Here is a 10,644-nt window from a genome sequence, read left to right on the forward strand (position 1 = left end):
ACAGGGATCAGACAAAGGCAGTAATTCTCCAGACTTAATTCAAACCAGGCAGTCCAAAACAGCACAGACAGGGAGCAGACAAGACACTGTCAAAAATTAGAAACAGAACTGGTACATGGAAGGACTTACTGGAATGAATGCTGGACAGTTGACACAAGGAACGTGGCAATTTGGCAATGAGTGTAGTGAGTACTGGGGTTTAAATGCATGACCTGATTACTAACTGAAAACGGCTGGTTATTCACATGACTGGATGAGTAACAAAAAACAAGGGAACCAGGGACAGAATCAAGATATACACAAGAGTCTACGATGCAAGTCCATAACATAAGGGAGCACAACACAGTCCAAAGTCCAAACCATCCTCTCAAGGAGGATGAGACGAGGGGAGTTTCTGCCCAGCAGCCACTGGGCCGGAATGGCACCTTTAGTGCCCAGGAATGAATCTAGAGTCTTTGGGAGCTGGCATCTGAACAAGACGCCTCCATAAGCCCATGGGGAATGACAACGTCCTCCTGGATGAGGATGGTCCAGAGAGTCGAGGTCGGACGACAACAGAGGAGGGAGCGACAAAGCAGAGGTCACCCACCCAGCAAGAGAGCACAAAGCCACCAGGGATGGTCACTAGGACCACCAGGAATCGAGGCAGACGCAGTCATCGCCGGACCATCAGGAACCGAGGTAGGCGCGATCGTCAGCGAACCACCAGGAGCGGAGACTGACATGATCGTCACCGAACTACCAGGAGTTGAGGGTGCCGTGGTCGTCACTGCACCACCAGAAACCCAGGGAGTGACACCTGTACACCAGAGCGTAGAGAGCACAGGAACCAGGGCTGGCGCGGTCAACTCCAGGCCACCGGGGACTGAGGCTGGCATGATCCTCTCTGGACCACCAGGAACGGGAGCAGATGTGCTCGTCCACGAACCGCCAGGAACTTTGCAAGAGACACCTGCACACAAGAGCATAGAGAGCACAGGAACTAGGGTTAGCGTGGCCTCTTCCAGGCTACCAGGGGACTCCGGAAGCGGCCTCTTCCGGGCCACCACGAATTAGAATTGAAGCCTGGCTTGGCTGGACAGTAGCTTGGCTTGGCTGGGCAGTAGCGGGAGCTTGAGCTGGACATGACATGAATTAGCAGCAGCAACTGAAGCTTGAGCAGAAACATGAGCTGGGCACGATGGCCGCTGCGCTGGAGCTTAAAGTGGCTGGACGACAGGCACGCACGTAGAGCCACATTGGCTGATGCAGGCTGAGCTGGAGACCACAGTGGCGTCGGGGGAAGAGACGGGTGCCAGATAAAAGCCATGGCAAGAACAAAAACGTATTCTACAAACCACAAATTACTTAGAACAAAGAAAAAACAAAAGAGCAGCTGGCTGGGTCCATGGTAGTTGGTAGTTTTATGGTATGGTAGTTTTACTCGTTACTGTCATTTTTCAAAATGTCTCATATTGGATTACCAATTAGGATTGACAATCAGCAGTGAGGATGAAGAACCCAAATGCACAGCACGCAGATACAGTTTGTGGAGGTTTAATGCAGGCAGTACACAGGTAAACTTAGAGGTTAGCAACGATGCAGACAGGGATCAGGCAAGGGCAGTAATTCTCCAGGCTTAGTTCAAAACAGGCAACAACATGAGTGGGGTGAGTACTGGTGTTTAAATGCATGACCTGATTACTAATTAACAACGGCTGGTAAATCACATGACTGGATGAATAAAAGCAAAACTAAGGAAGACCAGAAAACAAAACAGGAAGTACCAAAATAAAACAGGAAATGTTAAATGAAAGTCCAGGTTGTGACACACACAGTATTCACCTAAGTTAGTTTGAAATATAAAAAGTATGATACATACATGAACCCCTGGGAATTGTGTCTAATACAGACATCATATCACCTAAACTGCAGGTGGTTTTATTAACATATAATTGTCAAACCTGTACATACAGCACATGTAATTCCTTTTGAATAAGTTTTTTTGCACAGCATGTCAGTAACTCTGACAATAACAAATACACAGCTCTCACCTCTACATCTCAAGAATTCATTAATACTTCATAAACTGACAAACATTTGTGCCCAGTGTGATCATATCTCTGCAGTGAATGATGGCATCTCTCTATTTGTTTTCATCAGCACAGGAAATTAAGAGAAAAGATCCAGCCAGAGATCCTTATCATGTCTGTATGTTCTTTCCACTGTGTGAAGGTTAACAAGGACTTAAGGGCTTTTCAGGTGAGATTCTTCATGCATGCTTGATGCTATTGACGTACCTTCTTGTGAAAGCTGATGTATAGAGAATGTTTACTTTTACTTCCCTCCAAAATCTATAGAAGGGAAGTTATTCATAAGAGGCTATAGGCAGTGAAACTGTTCTTGTATTTTTTTTTTTTTTTTTTTTTTTTTTCTGTCCAGCAGTTAAGCAAGCAGCATATATTACGCTGAATGCCATATTGTGATGGACAGCTTTGCTTTAACAAGAAGAGTATATATAGAATATATATACTCTTCCTGATTTATGGTTTATTTAATGGTTTATTTAGCTAATCCAAAATGTGTGTGATGTTGCTGTGTTGGTGGACAGGTTAGGTTTCTGCTTTAGGGTGTGTATGCGGGAGGGTGGGGGGGGGGGGGGGATAAGGGGTGCAACCAGCTGCTGAAACCAAGCAAATCTGTTAAGTAAACAATCGGAGCAAAAAAATAAATAAATAAGAAGCATGGATGTACCTTAGGCTAACACATTTATAACTAAACAATTTTTGTACTGTGGTTTACCTTGGAGATTAATACTAATACCAATAATAGTGCTAAGGTATGTGCACATACTAATACAAACATATACATACAATATACATACATATGTGCATTATTATACATATCCCATACTACTTAATAAAAGTCATGACATACAACACCACAAATTCCATATTCACACATTATTCATATCGGTAGTGATAAGTATCAATAATACTTACAGTTGGATTTGGAAAGTGTCCTACTACAAGGTTAGTAAGGCTGTAGCTTATCATTATTCACCCAAAGGGTGAGGCAGACGTTGGTGCATGAACAATGCCACTTGTGGAAGCCAGGGTGATGTGAGGGGCTCCGCCACTACGCCCATCCAGCAAGCAGAGGAAGGAATCCTAGCAGCCAGGGAGCCCACACACCTTCAGTTCCAGGAGGGCAGGTGTTGCGACCCAAGCCGCCCACACAGAGCCCCCCAGGCAGAGCTGCAGCAGCCACAGAGACAGCACCCGAGGCCAGAGTGGGCCACCGGGGGTCAACGCTGTCCGCCCCATGAGAACCAGGGGCAAACACTCCCCCCGGCGGGAGGGTCGGCCTGAAAGAGTAGAGCCCGAGGACCCACGGTCCGTAGGGAGCCCGCCAGAAGATGCCCCCGCGCCCAGAGTGGGGCCCGCCCCCAGCCCACCACCCCCACACGGGCGGAGCGGGGCCTACCCCATCGGCCCGACCTCATCCCCTGGCGCTACAGCGGCCTGCAGCACAAGGCCAGCAATTGGTGGGGTCAGCAGAAAAGAGACCACCCAGGCAGACGATCATCGTACCCCGGGCGAAAAACCGGACCCCCCACACTTCAACCGCACCACACGCATACCAACTCACACAAACACAGACGCATACACCCATCCACATGTGCAACACACATCATCACATCAACACACACAGACTCTCTCACAACAAACTAGTCAATCATACGTGAACCAATGCACTCTCAGATACATTCTCCCACCCACACCATTCGCTTGATCACATTCGTGGGGAGGGTAGGTCTCCGGCCTGCCGTCCATGTGGCCCCAGGCAGGGACCGCAGCTCCTCCCGAGCCCCGACCAACCCCCCCAACCCGGGGGAGGCAGAGGGCAGTAGAAATAGGTACCCCAGAACCCTGCAACCCAGCTTGGACGTGAGTGTGTGGAACTAAAGTGCACTGAAGGTGGGTGACACCTCCAGGAGCACAACCGCTGGCTGACGGTGTGTCCCCCGGACAGTGCCCCCCCTCGCCCTAAATGTCTTTTTGCAGTTAACACTGGGTGGTGATCTCTCCATCAGGGCCAGTGGCCGAGGCCACAACTGGCCTGAGCCCCAGGCCCCAGTGAAAGAGCCCACCCCCGGCCCTAAATGTATGTGTATGTAGCTAAGTATGAGGAACTTTGGGAGATACCCAATTCTCCGGGGGGTCCAGCAGACAGAGCCATCAATGGGAAGTCTACTGGCCCCCCCGGAAGGAGCCCCCAGATTCCTGGACAAGTGTGTATGACTAATGCAATTAAAACTGCAGAGCATCCCACTTGGAAGGGACGGAACCACTTCCCAGTAGCCCTGGTCCCTCCATCAGCAGGACGCCCCTTGCAGACCTAAGTGGATGAATGCGGAGAAATGTAGTTGGGAAGCAGAGCACCAGGGTCCGCAGAGCCAGGTTCCCGACTGGCTCTGCTACCCATCCCACCACCCCCCACAACCCCCAGCCAGGAAGGGACAGCCGAGACCAACTGTTCTTGTATTTGACAAAGATACATGTGAAGGTTTTTGACAGTCAATTTATATCTATTGAGACAGAGTTTAGTTTTTTTTTGTTGAGAACTGCTACAGACTGGACAAGGGAATTTGTTATTTGATGAACTGCATCTCTTTCTTCAGCAGTCACTACTCTTGTTTGTTTATTTCATCACATTCTGTATGTGCTGTTTTCTCCTTCTGTTTTATGTTATTCCAAATTCTCAGTAGACTTAAGACACTTAAGACAAACCGCGGACACTTGCCATAACCACAAATTCTGCCTCTAAATGTTCTGAAAATTTAATTTAAAGATTTAAATCTCTTTGAATTCACACAAAAAAGCAATGTAATCTTTTAAGATTGTCATTTATTTTTAGGTGTCTGGCTATTTCCAAAGTGAGCAGTCACTTGTTTTCTATCTACATTTTGACAAAGAAACCAACATTTCCTCAGGCAAAGATAAAGAATTATTCCAGCCAGATGAGATGATTCTTTTCAAACCAGGAGAATGACATAATGTACCCTCTCTACTGTTACGAACGAGGGGCAAACTAGACCGGACGGTTACTGTAGCTAGAACGAGGGTCAAACTAGACTGAACGAGATTCTAAAACACGCTCCTTGAGCGGGGAGAACTACGGCTCTCACGGAGCCGGGAGGAGAACGCGCTTACACTGAGCTGAGGCTTCAGGCACTACGGCCGACGTGCTTCTAGCACACAGCTCTGTGTTTAAGCACTCACACAGACACCTGGCCGCCACCGGCAGACCAGGTCGCAGGGAACACAGGAGAGGGAAGACCCCAAATGCACGACCCAACACAGAAGGTGCAATTAACATTAACAGTTTATTTAAATACAACAAAAACTCACTGCACAGCAGGACTCAGTTCAACACAAAGGAAGAACTAAAAATCACTGCAATTCAGGTAAACGATTAACAACCTAAACTCACAATATAAACTAAACGCTCCGTACACTACGGGCAGAAACCTACACATGAACACAAGACACTCACAAAACTTACGTGGTGAGACAGGACATAAACAAAACCAAAACTCCTTTGCTTCACAAACTTTCCTCAACAAAACAACGGGGGTAGCATCCAGCTACACCAAGCGTACAGACCAGCAATGTGTCAAACAAAAAACATCCCTTAAATAAAAGACAAGACAGGTGAACCCAATCAAACTAATACAGGAAACACAAGACAGGAAACAAGGACACAAAACCAAAAGGGTGAAACCAGGCTGCCCCTGGTGGCGTGGTAGCCGAGTCACAACATCTACTGCATTTATTCCTTCAGGCCCATTACAACTAACAAAGGGGTTCATGTGGAATACAGAGATGAGAGAACCTGACATTTTCCAAATGTTTCCACATCTTTAAGCATCATTGAAAAGCACTGTTATAATGTATATTTAATTATATTTTTCAAATCATGAAGGTCAGTGCTGGTGATCTCTTCCCATGAATCAATATGTCTGCATGACCAGGTAAGCTAATATAAACATACTACCACCGGTGGATTTATGGCTGCATGAGTGTTGATCATCATGGTTTCCAATGATTCTCATTATCATGGATCTTCTGCCAATAAAACTATCACTAAGACCTTTCTGCTCTGACTGATGCACTGCAGAGGAACCCTTGATGGAAGTTGTCAGATTGATGATTTTCTTCTACATGATCTGTGTATTCATAGTCTAACTAGAAACTGTCTCTGTTGTGTGGAAACCTCGCTGACATTGACGAACCTTCCGTACGGCTTCTTGTAAACAGCTCATCAATAGATTTGCAATGTTCTCACTATGTAGAAGTCAGCTGCACAGTGCGACCATCACTTTCGTGCCGATTCATTTTCATTACTGCCACTAAAGTACTCTGATATGAAAGATGGTTTCAGTGCAATGATGTATGATTCCTGTGCACAGTGAGCATGTCTCACCTATGGACTGTAGGAAAGATCAATACTGCAGCTAGTGGAGCTTGCACCCAAAGTGTAAATCTAAAAGGCGTCTGAAGAATGAAGCAGCAGCCCACTGTCAGTGTGCTCTCTCCTTATCAGCCATTATTTTTAACCCTGCCCCTACCCACACTCCATTGTCCACACACACAGACAAACACACACACACACACACACACACACACACACACACACACACACACACACACACACACACACACACACAAACACAAACACAATGTGATCACCGCCCCTATCAAACCACACAGCTTTGACACAGAGTGAGAAATAAGATCCAGTGCAATCCCAAGGTCACCGTCACAGTCTCCCAGGCTCCTCAGATGATACGATACACTTCACACTGTCTCGTAGCCTTAAATGAATCTTCAAGTGCAGGCGTACAAGAGAGAGATCCACTGATGTTACAGACTTGACAATAAACAACATATCAGGTGGTAAAAGAAGTCGAAGGTATTGATAGCTCTGTCTGCTTCTGCTCTGTACTGGAGATGCTGTCCGGGGCCTGCCAGTTACCACATTCCCAATAGTACAGAGAGTGCTTTTAAACCCAAAGTAAAGTTTCAACAGTGTTCGGAAAAAGCCTTGAGGATGAGTGTCATCCAACCTCAAACTAAATTATGAACCAGCAAAGAGGCAAAAGCATCTGCTCGTAGAAAGTGTTTAAAAGAACACCAGTGCAGACTGGTTTCCATGAATATTTGATGTCTCAAACCTTGAGTGCAAAACTGCAGCACATTATTTAATGTGGTGTTAACTCCTCCTCTGCTGATGTGAACACAAGCTGCTTTGCTTAAAACTCTTTTCACCGTGCATTTAATTGTGCAGCTTTGATAGTCTCCTGCAAAAATAGGAGTTCATTAAAAGGCAAATTTCTAAAATTTTATTAGAGCTGTTGTAATAGCAGAGCACACCTTTTGATGCTTTAATGAAAATGTTCAGTGCGGCGGTCAGATTGGAGCGGCTCCTGAAAAGGCGAAGCATACGTCACGGGAAGGATTATGAGAATCTAACACGCAAGAGGAAAAGGTGCTTAACTGTGGAATTACCGCTGAAATGAGTTTTTAATCATGCAGTTAATGTTGGTGAAATGTGAAGCCCAGAGACGGAGCAAATTGCCTCCATGAGGAATCAAACACCATCAGGAGAGGCAAGTGGACGGATTACTTCACATCAGATTGCATCTTAGTGGAGACAATAGAATTAAGTGTATCCTTCTAGATACTTTCACTCTCGCCTTAATGGACATAATTGGTATTTAAGGAATTTTTATGCATAATATATCTGTTGACATGAAAAACTGCAAGTTAGCAGTCCCATACGCAAAATTTGCTTAATTTGCAAATTTTAGCTTTTGTAGGATAGAAAAAGCCAAAGGTCACCTGGATTCATTAGTTATAGCTAATCCTATTTTAGTCTTGAATGCTTTCATGGATTCCAGGCAACAAAAAGCGACTTCCAATTTTGTAGCCCTCGCAGTAAGAACATGAGAGCTGAATGTGCTCCTTTTAATGAGATACTAGTTATCTCTATAGCACATTGCCTTCCACCCTCATCCAGACCTGCATTATTGTACATCAGAGAGAAACCCATTGTCATTAGTTTTGAAAGAGACTAATGGAATAGTGCCTATGCCAAGTTGAACACGGGGTTACCATGACCCAGTAATAGACCTGGATGGAGAGGTCTGATTATGTGGGATCTTGTATGTAGAAAGGGCAGCTCAAAATAAAATAGGGACTAGTCATGCCCAGCGCTCCTTCACAGGCTGTACTGAGCCTCTGTGCCCTGTTTTATCCATCCCCTAAATAAGCGGATCACAGAGAGCGATTATGATAATTATCCCCCCTGTCATCAGCCTTAGAAAATTCTGAAAAAAAAACTCTCGACCTGAGAAATTTTAAGGCTCATTTGCACCGTGAATCACAGGTCCATCATGTGCAGAAGCGAGCTCTGCTTATGCATAAATGGATGACGAATCCCACCACGATTAGAGATTCATCTTTCATCTCTCTGGCCATAGACACTGAAGTTCCTGAGAGCAATAAGTCAAGCTTGTGTAATCTTCAGCATGGAGGACTTGTTTCCTTTTTAATTCAGAGAAGCAGTGAAAGTAGCCCTGTAACTGTAATTCCCTAAAGCATTTCATTATTTCAGTGGGTGCGATACCATCTTTAATTCCATTTTAAATAGGTTTATATGTCCATCATAAAATACTCCCTCGTGGGTTTAATTATTGCTGTATGATAAGGGATGATACGGCAAGAGAGCAGAGACAAAAAGGAAGAAAGCCATTTCTAAAGATGGATACAAATTATGTAGCTCAGTGTCTGATGGTGTCCTTGTTATTGCTTATCACTAGTGACATCACCTCCTGTAGCTTTTATTCGCTTGGCTTTATCTTGTCATCTATTCTGCACAGACAAAGGAACTGCAGCATCTGCTATGAGCGCAACACAAAGAGGCTTATTATGCTTAGGATTAAGTGCAATCTAAAATTCACCTGATTTAAATGGCTCTCGACACAGCAGATATGACCAGCGCCCGATTTAAACTACAAATTCACACCTGTGTCTATTTTTATTCCCAGGTCATCTGTCTTACGCTCTGCACATATGTCACCCAGGTGCTTATAGTCACAGTCTTCTCATCCTGTCTTACTTGCTTTCTCACCTGAACACACACACATTGGTATCTAACAGTAAGCAGTGGATACACACCTACACATGCGTGCATACGCACAGAAATCCATATACGATGAACACATTTCACATCCAAGCCTCTATTTCTGCCTGGGAACCGTTGTCACCTTAAGACCAGATGCTTGTTGGCCAAAAATTGTTATGTCACCCATAAATATAGCACAAATATATTTCAGCGATAGAGCTAAATTCAATTCTTTCTCTCTTTCTTACACCTTTCTGAAAAAAAACTGGTGGTTTAAAGCCTAAAGGATATGTTGTAAAGAATAATCTCCTAATGTCTCTTTTTATCCAGCCATTATGTTTTTCTGAACTATTCTCTCTTGACTCACAGTAACCTCCGTCACTCCCACATACTTTCTAAAAGTTAGGTAAGCTACATTTACCACTTCATCTGCAGCAGGAAATTATCACCCAAGTGTCTGCCTGAGGAGAAGCAGCTGAGACAGTCTTCTTAAACTTCAGCGTCTGTTCTTAGAATAAAAGAGAAAGAGTCAGGAAGCAGAGTATGTCCGTGAAACAATACCTGCGGTGACTTGTTCCTCCTCTCTGACGACCTAAATCAGCACCTCCTGGAGTCTGAACTAAAAGCAGATGTGAAGAGCTTTACTTGCCTCCACATAAAGTAGACGATAAAGGTTACAATTAACACAGACTGTTGTGTGAATGTTCAATTCTTGTGATTGTATTGATTAAGTGTCAGTTGAAGTCAACAATACTGATGGGAACTTTATTATTCCACTTAATGAATGCTGTTTTATTAATGGCCATGTAATAAGATTACCTTTATTGCAATGAAAGCCATCAATCTTTGCCCCCTGCTGTGCAGCTCTGTGAACATTCATTAAACTTTGTATAGATTTTGTTCTCTCAAACTTTGTGGGACTGACAGAGCCTATTAACCTGCTTGAACACAAAGCTGTTCATCATTAATATTTGTCTATGTATTGTAGACTATATATATATGTGTGTGTGTGTGTGTGTGTGTGTGTGTGTGTGTGTGTGTGTGTGTGTGTGTGCGTGCGTGCGTGCGTGCGTGTGTATATATATATACACACTCTAATCTCACCCTCCGCGGGTGGTCTCATCCACTTTCCAAGCTCGGGTCCTCTACCAGAGGCCTGGGAGCTTGAGGGGTTCTGCGCAGTATCTTTGCTGTTCCTAGGACTGCACTTTTCTGGACTGAGATTTCGGATGTTTTTCCAGGGATCTGTCGTAGCCACTCCTCCAGTTTGGGGGTCACAGCCCCTAGTGCTCCGATCACCACAGGCACCACTGTGGCCTTCACCTTCCAAGCCTTCTCCAGTTCTTCTCTGAGCCCTTGGTATTTCTCTAGTTTCTCATGTTCCTTTTTCCTGATGTTGCCATCGCTTGGTATTGCCACATCCACCACTACGGCTTTCCTCTGCTCTTTATCCACCACCACAATGTCTGGTTG

The sequence above is a fragment of the Betta splendens genome, chromosome 5 (assembly GCF_900634795.4).
Source record: "Betta splendens chromosome 5, fBetSpl5.4, whole genome shotgun sequence".
Lineage (NCBI taxonomy): Eukaryota > Metazoa > Chordata > Actinopteri > Anabantiformes > Osphronemidae > Betta > Betta splendens.